The sequence below is a fragment of the Amphibalanus amphitrite genome, unplaced genomic scaffold (assembly GCF_019059575.1).
Source record: "Amphibalanus amphitrite isolate SeventyFive unplaced genomic scaffold, NRLGWU_Aamphi_draft 000161F_arrow, whole genome shotgun sequence".
Taxonomy (NCBI): domain Eukaryota; kingdom Metazoa; phylum Arthropoda; class Thecostraca; order Balanomorpha; family Balanidae; genus Amphibalanus; species Amphibalanus amphitrite.
Window position 1 is genome coordinate 232,822 of NW_024881656.1, and position 15,834 is coordinate 248,655.

The 15,834-nt window shown below is 53.6% G+C and overlaps 1 long non-coding RNA gene across 1 annotated transcript; it reads left to right on the forward strand.

The window, feature by feature from the left end:
- The first annotated feature begins 3,499 nt into the window (after positions 1 to 3,499).
- On the forward strand, positions 3,500 to 6,090 carry LOC122383338. The gene is made up of 3 exons (XR_006256821.1): positions 3,500 to 3,764; positions 4,099 to 4,244; positions 4,537 to 6,090. It is a non-coding gene; the product is annotated as an uncharacterized LOC122383338 (long non-coding RNA).
- Positions 6,091 to 15,834: the final 9,744 nt, after the last annotated feature.

The window sequence follows — 15,834 nt, forward strand, 5'->3', positions numbered from 1 at the left end:
TGTGAAATTTTCACAACATGTGTAGAATTGATGTATGATAAGGTGTACCAAAAACGGCGGCGCTCCGCGCCGCCGTTTTTGAGATATTCGCGAAAAACCATAGGGGGGGTGTTCAAACACCCCCCCCCAGCAGGGCGCGGGTTAACCCGCGCCCCGTTGGGCTCTGCCGAGCAACGCGCCCGGTTGGGGGGGGGGGGGCATTTTGGCCCCCCCTAAGATCTCGAGAACCACGCAACATAGCGACAAGCGGTAAACGGCGTTGGATAGCCCCAACGGGGAACTACCTTGTGACCCAATTTTATTGACCTAGGTCAAACCGATGACGTCACAGGTCAGGTCAAAGGTCCAATTTTCACCGTTTACAGGCACTTCAAGAAATGCGTTGTAAAATCGAGTAAAATGCATTTCATTGAAAATCATCGATGGGGAAATGTTCTTCAAACACATATTTTGCTATTTGAGGTCACTGATACCAGGTCAGGTCACAGAGGTCAGGTCACGGGGGGGTCACAATATGAAAGTGTCTTGTGATACATGTTTTATGGTCCATTTTACATGACAAATGCGATTATATGGGTCAGGCAGCCTTTGGGGCCAGCTTAGATCACGTTTTGGTCAAGGTCAGGTCAAGGTCAGGTCAAGGTCAGGTCAAATTAGGTCAAATTTCAAAGTTAATATTTTTGCATAAAATGGGTATCGAATCGATGCAGCTCGTCACGGGGAGTTCAATGGTGGTCTTTGTTTTGCCGTACGAGGTCTAGAATTGCTAAAAATTGAGTTCAAAAATTTGACGTCATCATTTTTGAACAGTTTTTTCGCTATAACTTGGCCAAAAAACGAGATATCGATCTGAAATTTGGCATGTATATAGAAGAGCGCTGGGACTATCACATATATTCCGGTTTTTTCGAAATTCGGAAAAAAATGGATTTTTTCAAAGTTTTTCTAAAAAAAATCAGTTTTTTGAATTTTTTTGGGTCAAAACCAAAAATTTTGAAAATCCGAGATAGCAGTTTTGTAGCGACGCTTTTTGTCTACTAGACCATATAAAGAACTTTGAAATTGCTTGATAACTGTAGATTTGGTGAGCGTTTCAAGATTGCATGTTTTTTGCTCATTTTTGCTCGAACATGACCTCAGTTTGACCTCAATAACTCCTGACCTAAGGTGACCTAAGACTTGAAATTTGGTGTGAAGGTGTCAAATTGATGCCCGGAAAGGTACTGAAAATTTGGCGGCGCTGCGCGCCGCCGTTTTCTTGCTATTCAGGAAAAACCACAGGGGGGGCCAAAATGGCCCCCCCCCCAACGGGGCGAGGGTTAATCGACGACTGACACTGACTGACTACATAGATAGCTCGCTGACGACGACGAGTCTGAGCAGACTGACGAGACTGACTGGCCGCGGCCCTGGCGCGGCGGTTATACAGAGTATAGGTGGCGCCACGATCGAAGGCGGCCAGCACGGGAATGCAGGCATTGTTACAATTAGTGAGCAGTTATTTCCAATGAGGAATGATTACAGACATAGTGCAACCAATGAGAGTAGTATAAGAAGTTTCATAGACTATTGTACTACGCATATACTTATCGCAGATAGGTACTTATTATGTTCATAATATTCACATTCTACATACCTCCTATGACTGCTGAGTGCTGGTGCTAAAAATTGCTGTGCGGCCGCTCGTCTGTTTAAATGCTGACTGTGTCAGTGTCTGACACTCTGGTGTCAGTGGTGCAGCGGGGAGCTGGCGGCAGCTCTGTCCGACTGCTGTCAGCTGACACAGCTCTGTCCGACAGGGCCGGAGGTGACGAAGCCGAGGTGGCCGGGAGGGTACAGGGATGATGATCTGTCAGTGTCGCTCCAGGGGGTGGCTGCCGACAGCATCAGTCACCTGGCTGACCTGGGACGGACGGTCACAGTACTGGAGATATACGGTGAGCAGCGGCAGCACGGACAGACCGCTGATATACCAGCTCAGCGAATGGCGGACACCGAGTAACGGTGTGCCATTGTCAGACCTTATGGAGACAGGTGTGATACATAGCCAATGTGCAGTGTGCTTTGTGAAATAATGAAGCTAATTGAGCTCCAAAATGGCGGAGGACTGTTCACTCAGTGACAGTCCTGGACTGTTCACTCACCCTCATAGTTAGTTGAACTACATATTGCGATTGTAATGCAATGTTCAATGCACTTCAATGCATTGGCTGAACTGATCGCATATCCATAACATGGATATGCGATTAGATAACAAGAACATTCATGTTATCATGTTCATTCATTCATGTTAGCACATTCATTAATCATTCATGTTTAACCCTCGCCGGCCGAGGGGGGGGGCGGGTGCCGCCCCCCCCCATAGGGTTTTTTCGCGATAGCTCCGAACACGCTGGCGATAGAGAGCTGAAACTTGGCATACCTGACCTTTGATCCAAGCCGCATCTTTTGACACCAACCGCATTTTTGGGTCAGGTCAGGTCACTGACCTATGACGTCATAAGTGAACCTCTGCACGGTCTTCAGATGTCGCAACTTCGCAACGCCCTCACTGCCAGAGGAGATGTCACAGGGAAATGAAACTTGCAGGATCTAGTATCCATTATGAGTCTCACAACTTGTATATCTCGGATTTTTCCTAAAGGTCATATGAGGTCAGGTCATTTTCGTGACCTCACCATTATAAGTCAATGGGGAAAAATTCAAACTGCTATTCTGGCGCCGGGAACGATCTCCAACTATCTCAAGCACACAGAATCGTGATTCGATGCACTCCTTGCAAGGTTAGATGCGTCACTTTTGCAATGTTGACCTTGCGTGACGTCATTTATGACGTCATCAAGGTCATATTAGTTTTTCGTCAATAACTCTTGATCAAATTGAGCTAGCGAGTCGAGAAAGCCACCAATGGACTCAGGAAGACCTGCCGAATCGAATGATATGCGATATGACCTCTTTCGACCAACTTCGTGACCTTAGGGTGCTGACCTGACCTTGACCTGAGGTCAACACCCCAAGTTGACCTGACCCGAACAAAAAGTATATCATTCGACGCGCCTGAGCGAGGCGAACACGATGCTGCCAAAATCGCGGCTCTGCGGCCATTTTTTGCGAAGTTATTCACCAAAAACTGAACCGTACCTTGGGGCACTTGACCTGACCTCAGAGGTCACCGGTTGACCTAGGACCTTAAAATCGGGTACCAATCTCTGCGTCTCGTAACGGCGCACACGCTCGTTTTTTCCGCGACGCGCTAGCTCCACCAGGGGCGAAACGGCGAGGGGGGGTCGTACCCGTCCCCCCCCCCCTCGGCCGGCGCGTATGTAGGAAACCAATAGGTCCGGCGAGGGTTAAATGGCATATCATATAGTACCACTGTTATACCATGGCTTACGGTGTCCATAAAAACATGCGAATTCATAGCTGTTTCGTTTTTTCCATATATCGACATGTATCCCAGTCGGCTGATCCTGTCTGTATGTGTGTCTGTGTATTCCAGACTGTCCTGATCTCACGGCCGGCAGCCTGGAGCCCCTCACCAGGTGCCCTGAGCTGCGGGGTCTCACCCTGTCCGGCGGCGTCCCTGACACCGTGAGCCTGGAGCCCCTCACCAGGTGCCGTGGGCTGCAGTATCTCACCCTGTCCGGCGGTGACCCTGACGCCGTGCTAGACAGTCTCAGCGGCTGCCCCGGGCTGAAGTACCTTACACTGGGGGACCGCCAGCGGCCGGCAGAGACGGCCTTCACAGCAGCAGGGGTCAGCAGGTCAGTCAGCAGACACTGGCGAGGGGTGTCCTGTCAGACACTGACACTGACACACTGACACTGACACACTGACACTGACACGCTGACACACTGACACACTGAAGCTGACACACTGACACCGACACTGACACACTGACACTGACACACTGACACTGACACACTGACACTGACACACTGACACTGACACACTGACACTGACATACTGACACTGAAATACTGACACTGACACTGAAGTGACACATTGACACTGACACACTGACATTGACTCGTACGTCCGGTCGGCTGGTGCCGCTGTGTTTGTGTGTGACGGCTCTGCTGCTCTGCTCTGTTACAGACTGGTCAAGTCGTGTCGGACGCTGCTTGGTCTGGCCCTTCGCTGCACGGCAGACACCGGCCGGGCCGTGCTGACCGCCCTGAAGGAGGCGGACCTGGGCCGGCGAAGTTATGTCTGGCCCCGTACCATCGATCTCATTGTCCCCGGTAGGTGAGAGGGCGCCGCGCGCCGCGCCTCTGACCAGTCAGTCCCCCACAACAGACGCTGCACGGCGCCACCGGCCTCTCAGACACACACACTCGACCACCGCCGCAGGCCACGTCACAGACGGTGACGTGACGCGTCACGGCCACCACGGCCGACGGTGACGTCACGTCAGCCGTCTGTCCTGTGTGTGACGTCACTGTCCGGCGGTGTGTGGACATGGCTGTACCGCTGTCTGTGTGTCTGTCTGTGTGTGAGGCGGCCACCTCAGACGTGTCTCTGCTCTGTCCACAGAGGAGCTGTTCCGTCAGCTGAAGAGACAGGAAGGCGATGGGGTCAGAGTGTGGAAGTGGCCGGACTGATGCGCTACTACCGCCCGTGCAGTGATGAGCTGACTGCAGAGAGGCCGAGCCAGTCGGCCGGGGCCGCCAGCTGACTGCTGCCGTGTGTGCTGCACCAGCCGGCACTGAGAGCGGCGCCGGTCAGCCGGCACACGGCCCCGGTGTCCGCTCTAGTGTAGTCATCTAGTTGTAGTAGTTGTAGTGTAGATGTAGTAGTAGCACACGGATGTGATGTAGTGGGTAATTACAGGGCGGGTATTGTGGGTAATTGGACGGTAGATGTGATGTAGTGGGTAATTACCGAGCGGGTAGGTATTGTGGGTAATTGGACAGTGAAAAGTGATGTAGTGGGTAATTACCGGGCGGGTACTGTGGGTAATTGGACGGGAGATGTGATGTAGTGGGTAATTACCGGGCGGGTATTGTGGGTAATTGGACAGTGAAAAGTGATGTGCTGGAGAGACTACCGATCGTGGCATTACGCTATTCTGTATGTAGAACACACGTCTCTGACGGTCCGACTCGGTTCACCGCGCCTGGTCCCGGCGGCACGGCCGGCCTCGGTCACGTGACCGTCCCCCCGGTGGAGTCGGACTGCTCGGTCACGTGACCGCTCCCCCCGGGTCTGGCTGCACCTCGGCTCGGCGGTGCTGAGCGCCGTGCTGAGCGTGTTGTGACACGTCCCACACGGACAGCTCTACTCGACTACTGGCTAGCTGCCGTCCGAGCTGGCAGTATACACGCGGTGCCAGTTCAGACGGCGGCCGGCCGCGCCGCGCCCGCCCGCTCCGGTCCCGGCCGGCGGCCGTCACCCGGCCCGGGGCGGGGACCGGTCCGTCAGCTGACCATTGGTCAGTCAGCTGATTGGTCCGTCAGCTGACCATTGATCAGTCAGCTGACCATTGGTCAGTCAGCTGATTGGTCCGTCAGCTGATTGGTCAGTCAGCTGATTGGTCAGTCAGCTGACCATTGGTCAGTCAGCTGATTTGTCAGTCAGATTGGTCAGTCAGATGTCTATTAAATACATGAGAGGAGACGCTTCAGCTGTACCATCTGTAGCTTAGGGCAATTAGTTACCGGGCGAGTATTGTGGGTAATTGGATGAACTGCTGCGTTGTAGACGTAGTGGGTAATTACCGGTCGGGTGTTGTGGATAATGTAACCCTGGGTATGCTATAGCCGGCTATTCGACGGTCGGATATAGTCAGCTGGATGCTACTGAATTGTGTAGAGCTCTGACGGCACCGGTCATAACGAGTGTCCTCGCGTCTGTCCGACTCGGTTCACGGAAGCACGCCGTCACGGCCCGGGTGTGTGCCGCCATGTTTGGTGTCCTCTGCTTCGTACAGGGGGGTAATTGGGACTACCGACCGATTGGGAGTCGGAGTCGGAGTCCGTGTCGATCAAGCTGCCTTGACTCCGACTCCGGAACGGCTTTTTAGATTTTAGTTATCACTTGGCCATGCTACTGATAATCGGCTGCGCTTTGACTAATACATTTTACACAGGTCCAGTCTTTGTCCTGGAAAACCGTTACCTTCAGAGCTTACCTCATCATTTGTGCTAATGTCCTGGTGACCTGAGTACAGTTTGGCTCCACCAGAGGGGGGGGGGGGGTGTTTGTGCGCCGCTGTGCCGCCGCTGCTGTGACCTGCCGAGCTGCGGTCCCGGCTCCAGAGCACACCGTCGGCCGTCGAGGCCTGGTCCTTCTGTTCCGTGCACATCATCAACAGGTGTCGTATATATCTATAATACGGGCCCAGCGTGAGAGTTCACCGTTAACCGGCGGCCACACACTGACTGGCTGGATCGCCACTCGCCGTATTTCACCGCCTTCCCCGGTGCCGGGCGGACGATAACCTGTATACGACACACTGTTTACACCCGCCGTCATTTGGGATCAGGTCTGAGAGCCGCCTCGGGTGAATCAGCTGCCGTCTCGAGCCATTTGGCTGGATCTAGGATCCCATCGGATCTAAGATCACGATAAACTACGTGGGATCAGATCACACATATACCTATTCTGAGATTCTTGCACTGTTTTGGCCGCTCTGACTGGTGTCATGTAAGTAGTTCCCTGTTGCAGTTCTGTGTGTGTTGTATGGCCTGCACCCGTCCCCCTCACAACTGCAGTGTTCGGTGCTGGTCAGTGACCCACAGCTGACACCGGGCCTCCCACCGCCGGCGGATGAGCCGGCCGGCCCGTGCCCGGCCCTCCATTCCAGCCGCCACGGCCGGCCAGCGGCACTTGTCCAACACCGGCTGGACACACTACCGACTCGGAGACACACACGGCTCGGGAGACACCCGTGGCGTGTTCTGGGCCATACACGGACACTGCAGTGGCCACTGGGCAGAGGTGCGGACCGGACGTACCGCCCGCCCCTCCGACTGGGCAGGGGTGCGGACCGGACGTACCGCCCGCCCCTCCGACTGGGCAGAGGTGCGGACCGGACGTACCGCCCGCCCCTCCGACTGGGCAGAGGTGCGGACCGGACGTACCGCCCGCCCCTCCGACTGGTCAGAGGTGCGGACCGGACGTACCGCCCGCCCCTCCGACTGGGCAGAGGTGCGGACCGGACGTACCGCCCGCCCCTCCGACTGGACAGAGGTGCGGACCGGACGTACCGCCCGCCCCTCCGACTGGGCAGAGGTGCGGACCGGACGTACCGCCCGCCCCTCCGACTGGGCAGAGGTGCGGACCGGACGTACCACCCGCCCCTCCGACTGGTCAGAGGTGCGGACCGGACGTACCGCCCGCCCCTCCGACTGGACAGAGGTGCGGACCGGACGTACCGCCCGCCCCTCCGACTGGGCAGAGGTGCGGACCGGACGTACCGCCCGCCCCTCCGACTGGGCAGAGGTGCGGACCGGACGTACCGCCCGCCCCTCCGACTGGTCAGAGGTGCGGACCGGACGTACCGCCCGCCCCTCCGACTGGGCAGAGGTGCGGACCGGACGTACCGCCCGCCCCTCCGACTGGGCAGAGGTGCGGACCGGACGTACCGCCCGCCCCTCCGACTGGTCAGAGGTGCGGACCGGACGTACCGCCCGCCCCTCCGACTGGTCAGAGGTGCGGACCGGACGTACCGCCCGCCCCTCCGACTGGGCAGAGTCCACCAGACACCGACAACAAGCACCGACACACTGTCACAGCACATCCAGCAGCCGGCTTGTCTCGCTGTCAACCACGGACACTCGCCTAACCATCAACGCACTCACAAAATCAACTAATCACCCTCGCCTGTCCATCAACACACTAACAAAATCAACTTATCACCCTCGCCTGTCCATCAACGCACTCACAAAATCAACTAATCACCCTCGCCTGTCCATCAACGCACTCATAAAATCAACTAATCACCCTCGCCTGCCTATCAACGCACTCACAAAATCAAACGGTCAGCTCTCGTCAAATATACACAAAATAATACCGAGCTCACAACCATTCCCGTATTTATCGGAAAATCTCACCACAGCAGTCACCCCCGTTGCCGTCGTGTGGCCTTTCCGTTGCAGTGCGGGACGATTGTCAGCCCCCGTCCCTGCTGTGGCCAGCGGGCGGCTCCAGCACAGCGGCGAGCGTTACTGGCTGCAGCCGGTGTGTCCGTGCCCACAGCCGGGTGCAGCTGTTGGAGGCCGTGTTGGAGGCCAGTGTGGCGTCACACCGTCGTGCCGTCCCAGTCCGTGTCAGTGTCGGAGTGACAGTGGTCTATATATATACAGTGTCAGCTGTGTCCAGCTGCTGGTGCTCCGACTGTCAGCTGAACTGACACACTGACACTGCAGCCCCTGACAGTGTCAGACCGGCCACCGGTCAGTGTCAGCTGCCGGCACGGAGAGCGGTCCGGTGACACTCCCAGCTGCAGCCCCCTCCCCGTGGCTGGTGCCGCTGCAGTCTTATTGTGCCGGTGGTCAGCTCCGTCAGAATCCACCACAAACAGCTGCCGTCACTCCTCAGCCGCCGCTCCGACACTCTATTCCGGCAGCCGGGCACCAAATATGCTGCAGTGGCATGTCCGTCAAGACAGCCCATATTCAGCCCAGATTCAGCCCGGATTCAGCCCAGATTCGGGACACCTCCGATCAAGCTGCAACTCGCACACAAGGTAGGCCATGACATGCCCATTGCCCAATCCACAGTCCAAGTCATTCGGTGGCACTCCCAGCCGTTTGACCTACAGAGGTCAGCAAATGTTACGTGGCCCAAATTTGCACAGCAGATTATGGCCCACCCAGTAGAAGCTAGAGCACTAAAAATGGCACCAATCGACTCGCCAGCATCTAATCTTACTTTCCCAACATTCATTTGACCTTTCAAGGTCATGCGATGACCTAAGGCCATTTGTGGGCTATGTCGAAAATACACTTGCACAGCAGTTTTCGAGTAGAGGAATTGACCGAATTCCAAATCAAAGCACATCATCGGGTAGCCCATAGGCCGTAGTAAATTTACTGAAAACCCGCTTTTCGATATGTGACCCCGTGTGACCTCGGCAGGTCAAAATGCGCAAATAAACGACACTCCATACGTCGCAGCCCGGATTCAGCCCAGATTCGGGACATCTCCGATCAAGCTGAAAATCGCACACAATGTAGGCCATGACGTGTTCAATCCACAGTCCGAGTCATTCTGTGGCACTCCCAGCCGTTTGACCTAGAGAGGTCAGCAAAGGTCACGTGGCCCTAATTTGCACAGCAAATTGTGGCCCACCTAGTAGAGCTAGAGCGCTAAAAATGGCACCAATCGACTCGCCAGCATCTAATCTTACTTTCCCAACACTCATTTGACCTCTCAAGGTCATGCGATGACCTAAGGTCATTTGTGGGCTATGTCGAAAATACAATTTCACAGCAGTTTTCGAGTAGAGGAACTGACCGAATTCCAAATCAAAGCACATCATCGGGGAGCCCATTGGCCGTACTAACTTTCCCTTAAACCGCTTTTCGATATGTGACCCCGTTTGACCTCGGCAGGTCAAAATGCGCAAATAAACGACACTTCATAGTCCATACGTCGCAGCCCGGGTTCAGCCCAGATTCGGGACATCCCCGATCAAGCTGAAAGTCGCACACAATGTAGGTGCTGACATGCTCAATCCACAGTCCGAGTCATTCGGTGGCACTCCCAGCCGTTTGACCTACAGAGGTCAGCAAAGGTCACGTGGCCCAAATTTGCACAGCAGATTGTGGCCCACCCAGTAGAGCTAAAGCGCTAAAAATGACACCAATCGACTCGCCAGCATATAATCTTACTTTCCCAATACTCATTTGACCTCTCAAGGTCATGCGATGACCTAAGGTCATTTGTGGGCTATGTCGAAAATACACTTGCACAGCAGTTTTCGAGTAGAGGAATTGACCGAATCCCAACTCAAAGCACATCATCGGGTAGCCCATAGGCCGTAGTAACTTTCCTTAAAAACTGCTTCTCGATATAAGACCCCGTTTGACCTCGGCAGGTCAAAATGCGCAAATAAACGACACTCCATACGTCGCAGCCCGGATTCAGCCCAGATTCGGGACATCTCAGATCAAGCTGAAAATCGCACACAATGTAGGCCATGACGTGCCCAATCCACAGTCCGAGTCATTCGGTGGCACTCCCAGCCGTTTGACCTAGAGAGGTCAGCAAAGGTCACGTGGCCTAAATTTGCACAGCAGATTGTGGCCCACCCAGTAAAGCTAGAGCGCTAAAAATGACACCAATCGACTCGCCAGCATCTAATCTTACTTTCCCAACACTCATTTGACCTCTCAAGGTCATGCGATGACCTTAGGTCATTTGTGGGCTATGTCGAAAATACAATTGCACAGCAGTTTTCGAGTAGAGGAATTGACCGAATTCCAAATCAAAGCACATCATCGGGTAGCCCATATGCCGTACTAACTTTCCTTAAAACCGCTTTTCGATATGTGACCCCGTTTGACCTCGGCAGATCAAAATGCGCAAATAAACGGCACTCCATACGTCGCAGCCCGGATTCAGCCCAGATTCGGGACATCTCCGATCAAGCTGAAACTCGCACACAATGTAGGGGCTGACATGCCCAATCCACAGTCCGAGTCGATCGGTGGCACTCCAAGACCTGTCAGGTGGCCCAAATTTGCACAGCAGATTGTGGCCCACCCAGTAGAGCTAGAGCGCTAAAAATGGCACTAATCGACTCGCCAGCATCTAATCTTACTTTCCCAACACTCATTTGACCTCTCAAGGTCATGCGATGACCTAAGGTCATTTGTGGGCTATGTCGAAAATACACTTGCACAGCAGTTTTCGAGTAGAGGAATTAACTGAATTCCAAATCAAGGCACATCATTGGGTAGCACATAAGCCGTAGTAACTTTCCTTAAAACCGTTTTTTTCGATATGTGACCTCTTTTGACCTCGGCAGGTCAAAATACGCAAATAAAAGACAATCCATAAGTCGCAGCCAGGGTTCAGCCCAGATTCGTGACATCTCCGATCAAGCTGAAAATCACACACAATGTAGGTGCTGACATGCCCAATCCACAGTCCAAGTCATTCGGTGGCACTCCCAGCCGTTTGACCTGGAGAGGTCAGCAAAGGTCACGAGGCCCAAATTTGCACAGCAGATTGTGGCCCACCCAATAGAGCTAGAGCGCTAAAAATGACACCAATCGACTCGCCAGCATCTAATCTTACTTTCTCATTACTCATTTGACCTCTCAAGGTCATGCGATGACCTAAGGTCATTTGTGGGCTATGTCGAAAATACACTTGCACAGCAGTTTTCGAGTAGAGGGCTTGACCGAATTCCAAATCAAAGCACATCAATGGGTAGCCCATAGGCCGTAGTAACTTTCCTTAAAAACAGCTTTTCGATATGTGACCCCGTTTGACCTCGGCAGGTCAAAATGTGCAAATAAACGACACTAAATACGTTGCAGCCCGGATTCAGCCCAGATTCGGGACATCTTCGATCAAGCTGAAAATCACACACCATGTAGGTGCTGACATGCCCAATCCACAGTCCGAGTCATTCGGTGGCACTCCCAGCCGTTTGACCTACAGAGGTCAGCAAAGGTCACGTGGCCCAAATTTGCACAGCAGATTGTGGCCCACCCAGTAGCGCTAGAGCTCTAAAAATGGCACCAATCGACTCGCCAGCATCTAATCTTACTTTTCCAACACTCATTTGACCTATCAAAGTCATGCGATGACCTAAGGTCATTTGTGGGCTATGTCGAAAATAATCAATTCCTCTACTCGAAAACTGCTGTGCAAGTGTATTTTCGACATAGCCCACAAATGACCTTGGGTCATCGCATGACCTTGAGAGGTCAAATGAGTGTTGGGAAAGTAAGATTAGATGCTGGCGAGTCGATTGGTGCCATTTTTAGCGCTCTAGCTCTACTGGGTGGGCCACAATTTGCTGTGCAAATTTTGGCCACGTGACCTTTGCTGACCTCTCTAGGTCAAACGGCTGGGAGTGCCGCCAAATGACTTGGACTGTGGATTGGGCACGTTATGGCCTACATTGTATGCGAGTTTCAGCTTGATCGGAGGTGTCCCGAATCTGGGCTGAATCCGGGCTGAATATGGGCTGTCTTGATCAACATTGCAGTGGCTAGCAGTGCATTCACTCCACATGGACACACCGCTCCGAACGTCTCGCCAGACGGACCCGTCTCGGCCGGAGGGGGCGGTGAGGGGGACGCGGCGAAGGCGGCCAGAAGACGGCGCAGCCGAAGCCAACCAGCAGACGCCTCTGCGGCACGCGCGCCACGCACAGACCAATCAGCAGACGTCTCTGCGGCTCGCGCGTTACGCACAGACCAATCAGCAGACGTCACTGCGGCTCGCGCGTTGCGCACGGACCAATCAGCAGACGCTTCTGCGGCTCGCGCACCACGCACAGACCAATCAGCAGACGCCTCTGCGGCACGCGCGCCACGCACAGACCAATCAGCAGACGCCTCTGCGGCACGCGCGCCACGCACAGACCAATCAGCAGACGCCTCTGCGGCACGCGCGCCACGCACAGACCAATCAGCAGACGCCTCTGCGGCACGCGCGCCACGCACAGACCAATCAGCAGCGCCTCCCGCGACTGGCTCGGGCCGGCCGCTGGAAAATGGCCGTAGAAAAGAGGCACACCCGCCGACACCTTAGGGCTGGTCAGTGGCGTTCGGTGGCGTGGTGGCAGCACGGCACGGGGTGGGGCCGGGATGACATGTCGTAGACGAGATGGTCTCCGAGACACCTGGGAAATATGACGTCCCAGCCGTCCCCAGCCGGTACGTCCCCAGCCGGTACGTCCCCAGCCAATACGTCCCCAGCCGTCCCCAGCCGGTACGTCCCCAGCCGGTACGTTTCCCATTGATACAAAGGTAATTTGAACAGCTACTTTTTTGTTCGTTTGGAAATAACTACACTGTTTTGATATGCAAGATGACATGATTCGGTTAAAATGTCACGGTCCCTGCAAATTGCAATACACAGTACCTATCACTTCGCTGTAAGTCCGACATAACGCTGTAGGTGAGTCAGATTCTTCTCAATGCCAGATCGTTTTTCCTAATGCGAGCGGCAACGGGGCGCGGTATGACCCCCTGGCGATTGACATATGGCATCTAGACACACAATATTTAACCCGCGCCCTGCTGGGGGGTGTTTGAACACCCCCCCTTGTGGTTTTTCGCGAATATCTCAAAAACGGCGGCGCGGAGCGCCGCCGTTTTTAGTACACCTTATCACACATCAATTCTACACATGTTGTGAAAATTTCAGACCAAGGTCATTCAAGGTCAGGTCACCAGGTCACTTGAAGTGACCTCACCTCATAAAAAGTTTCAATGTCTGCCATAGCTACACCGAGTGACCGATCGCTTTTAAACTTTCAGCGATTGCTAAGAGCAATAATATGTACAAAATGTATATCTCAGAATTTTGATATCGATGACCTAAGGTCAGGTCAATTTTGCGACCTCCCCATTATAAGTCAATGGGAGAAAATTGAAATGCGCCTCTTTTGGACGAAAGACATTATAAACACTCCCAAACACTGAATTACAAGTGTTTTAGACACACTGAACATGAAAATGGTGTCCGTGACCCCTGTTTAGTGTTTATGCCCTGAGATCATCTTAGGTCACGAATGGTATCTAACAGTTTTTCGCAAATAACTTTTGATAGAGGCATGCTAGAGTGATGAAAACGCCTTAGATGTGTACAGCTCGACGATACGGATCGACTGATATGCAACATGACCCTTTCCGGTCAGGTCATGACCTTGACCTGAGGTCAAATTTTCAAGTTGACCTTTCAAGGTCAAGTTATAGTTCATTCGATGCGTCTTGACGAGAGGAACACGATGCCTGTAAAAGTAAGCTCGTACAATGCTTGGGTCAAAAGTTATTGCAGAAAAACTGTTTCCGAAAAATCGGCTATTTTTGCAGTTTTTGCCCCCTGCAGGCAAAACCGTTGACGTTAGGTCAAAACTGAGAAAATTATTCAGAAAGGGCGTTAATAGGGCTATCGAATGCGCTTTTCCGCGGCGCTGTAGTTCTATTGGTTCCCGAGTTATGCGTTGGCGTCTTGGAAATTGTCGACATTCGACCTGGAAATCGGCGAAATTTTGCCTTCAATGACCTCTGGTGACCTGACCTTTGACCTGACCAAAAAATTGACCGTTGTGATTTCCTCATTATTTTTGACGCTCTTTCGAACGCCGCCTTCCGCGTATCGCTACGTGGCCCAGGAGCCGAGTTAGAAGGGGGGGTGTTCAAACACCCCCCCCCAGCAGGGCGTGGAAATCCAGGACCCCCAGCAGGGCGCGAGTTAAAGGGTAGGTACTAGAGATGTCAATCGGATACCAACTTTTAGGTATACCGAACCGATACCAAACCGATACCAACTTGGTATTTGGTATTTCGATCCTAATGTGTTTGGTATTTTGTTGGTATCATGAATCCTCACTAATGTATAAGAGGCTAAGTGTCACCGACGAAATGAACTGCCCTGTTGTTCTTCTCTTTCGTTTTTACATTTGACAGCCACGCGTGATCTATCGCAGTACTGGTCGTGCCCCGTGAACCTGGACCAGCTCTTGTGTTAGTTTCTCGTCTCAAGTTCTAATTGCCTACAATTTGTCACTCGCGCTATCGCTTCACACTTGTCGGCTGTTCGTGCTCGCCGCGCACCGTATCGTATAACCGAACGTGCCGCGCGAGCCTGCTCTGACTTTTCTCACCAGTTTCCAGTGTCGCTTTCTGAGTGCTTTTAGATGTACAACCTACTTGTTCTCTTTGTGCCCGCGGCGGCTCCTCGAGTCGCGGCGGGCAGTCTCCACTTGAACGCCACCGAGTACAGTCCTCGGTGGCGGTGCGCGGCTCCACCGGCGCCCCGATGTGCGCCGGTGTCAGTGAAGTGACGGAATCGTGCACCGCGCACGATTCCGACGGCACCCCCAGCGGGCTGCCAGAGTGAACGGCATCCCTAGCGGATTGCCGCAGTGAACAGGCACCCCCAGCGGGTTGCTAAAGTGAACGGGCACCCCAAGTGGGCTGCCGAAGTGAACGCCACTGAGCGCGTAGCTCAGTGGCAGTGCGCGATTTCGCCGGCGCCCCGACGCGCGCCGGCGTATTGCAAGTGAATCCGACGGCGCCCCGTCCGCGGCGGCGCCGGTGTGTCCGCCTCGGCGGACAACAGTGACCATCGACAGTGCTAGTGTGTTTCCTGGTCTACCTGTCTACTCTGCGTTCTTCAATTTCACCCTCGTCTACCGTTCAACATCATCTATCGTCCGGAATTCTTCAATATATTCTTCAAAATTCATCTACGTTTTTCCTCCGCTACAATAAATGTCCCGGCCTCCACCAGAGGCACGACAAGGTCGGCGACACTAAGAAATCGGTAAAAAAGTTGGTATTTCTCTCATGTTCCCAAGTTGGTTTGGTTTCGGTATTTCCCCATGGTTTTGGTTGGTATTTGGTTTGGTATCGGTATTCCGATTGTCTGTAATTGACATCACTAGTAGAAACTAGGGGGACCAATAAAAATGTCCCTCCTGTACAACATTGGTAAACCTAGGTGTTAGCGAGCAAATACGTTGGTATTTTTAGGTATTTTCGCAAAGACGGCCGGCGCTCGAAGCGCGGCGGTCGGTCCGCCGCGCCCCGCCGGGCACATACCTATGTGTCATCTGGCCCCTGTCCTGGTTCTCAGGCCCACGTGTTGTGCTACCACGAGGGCTGAGACGGGACGGGGGCCCGACAGTCTTCGACG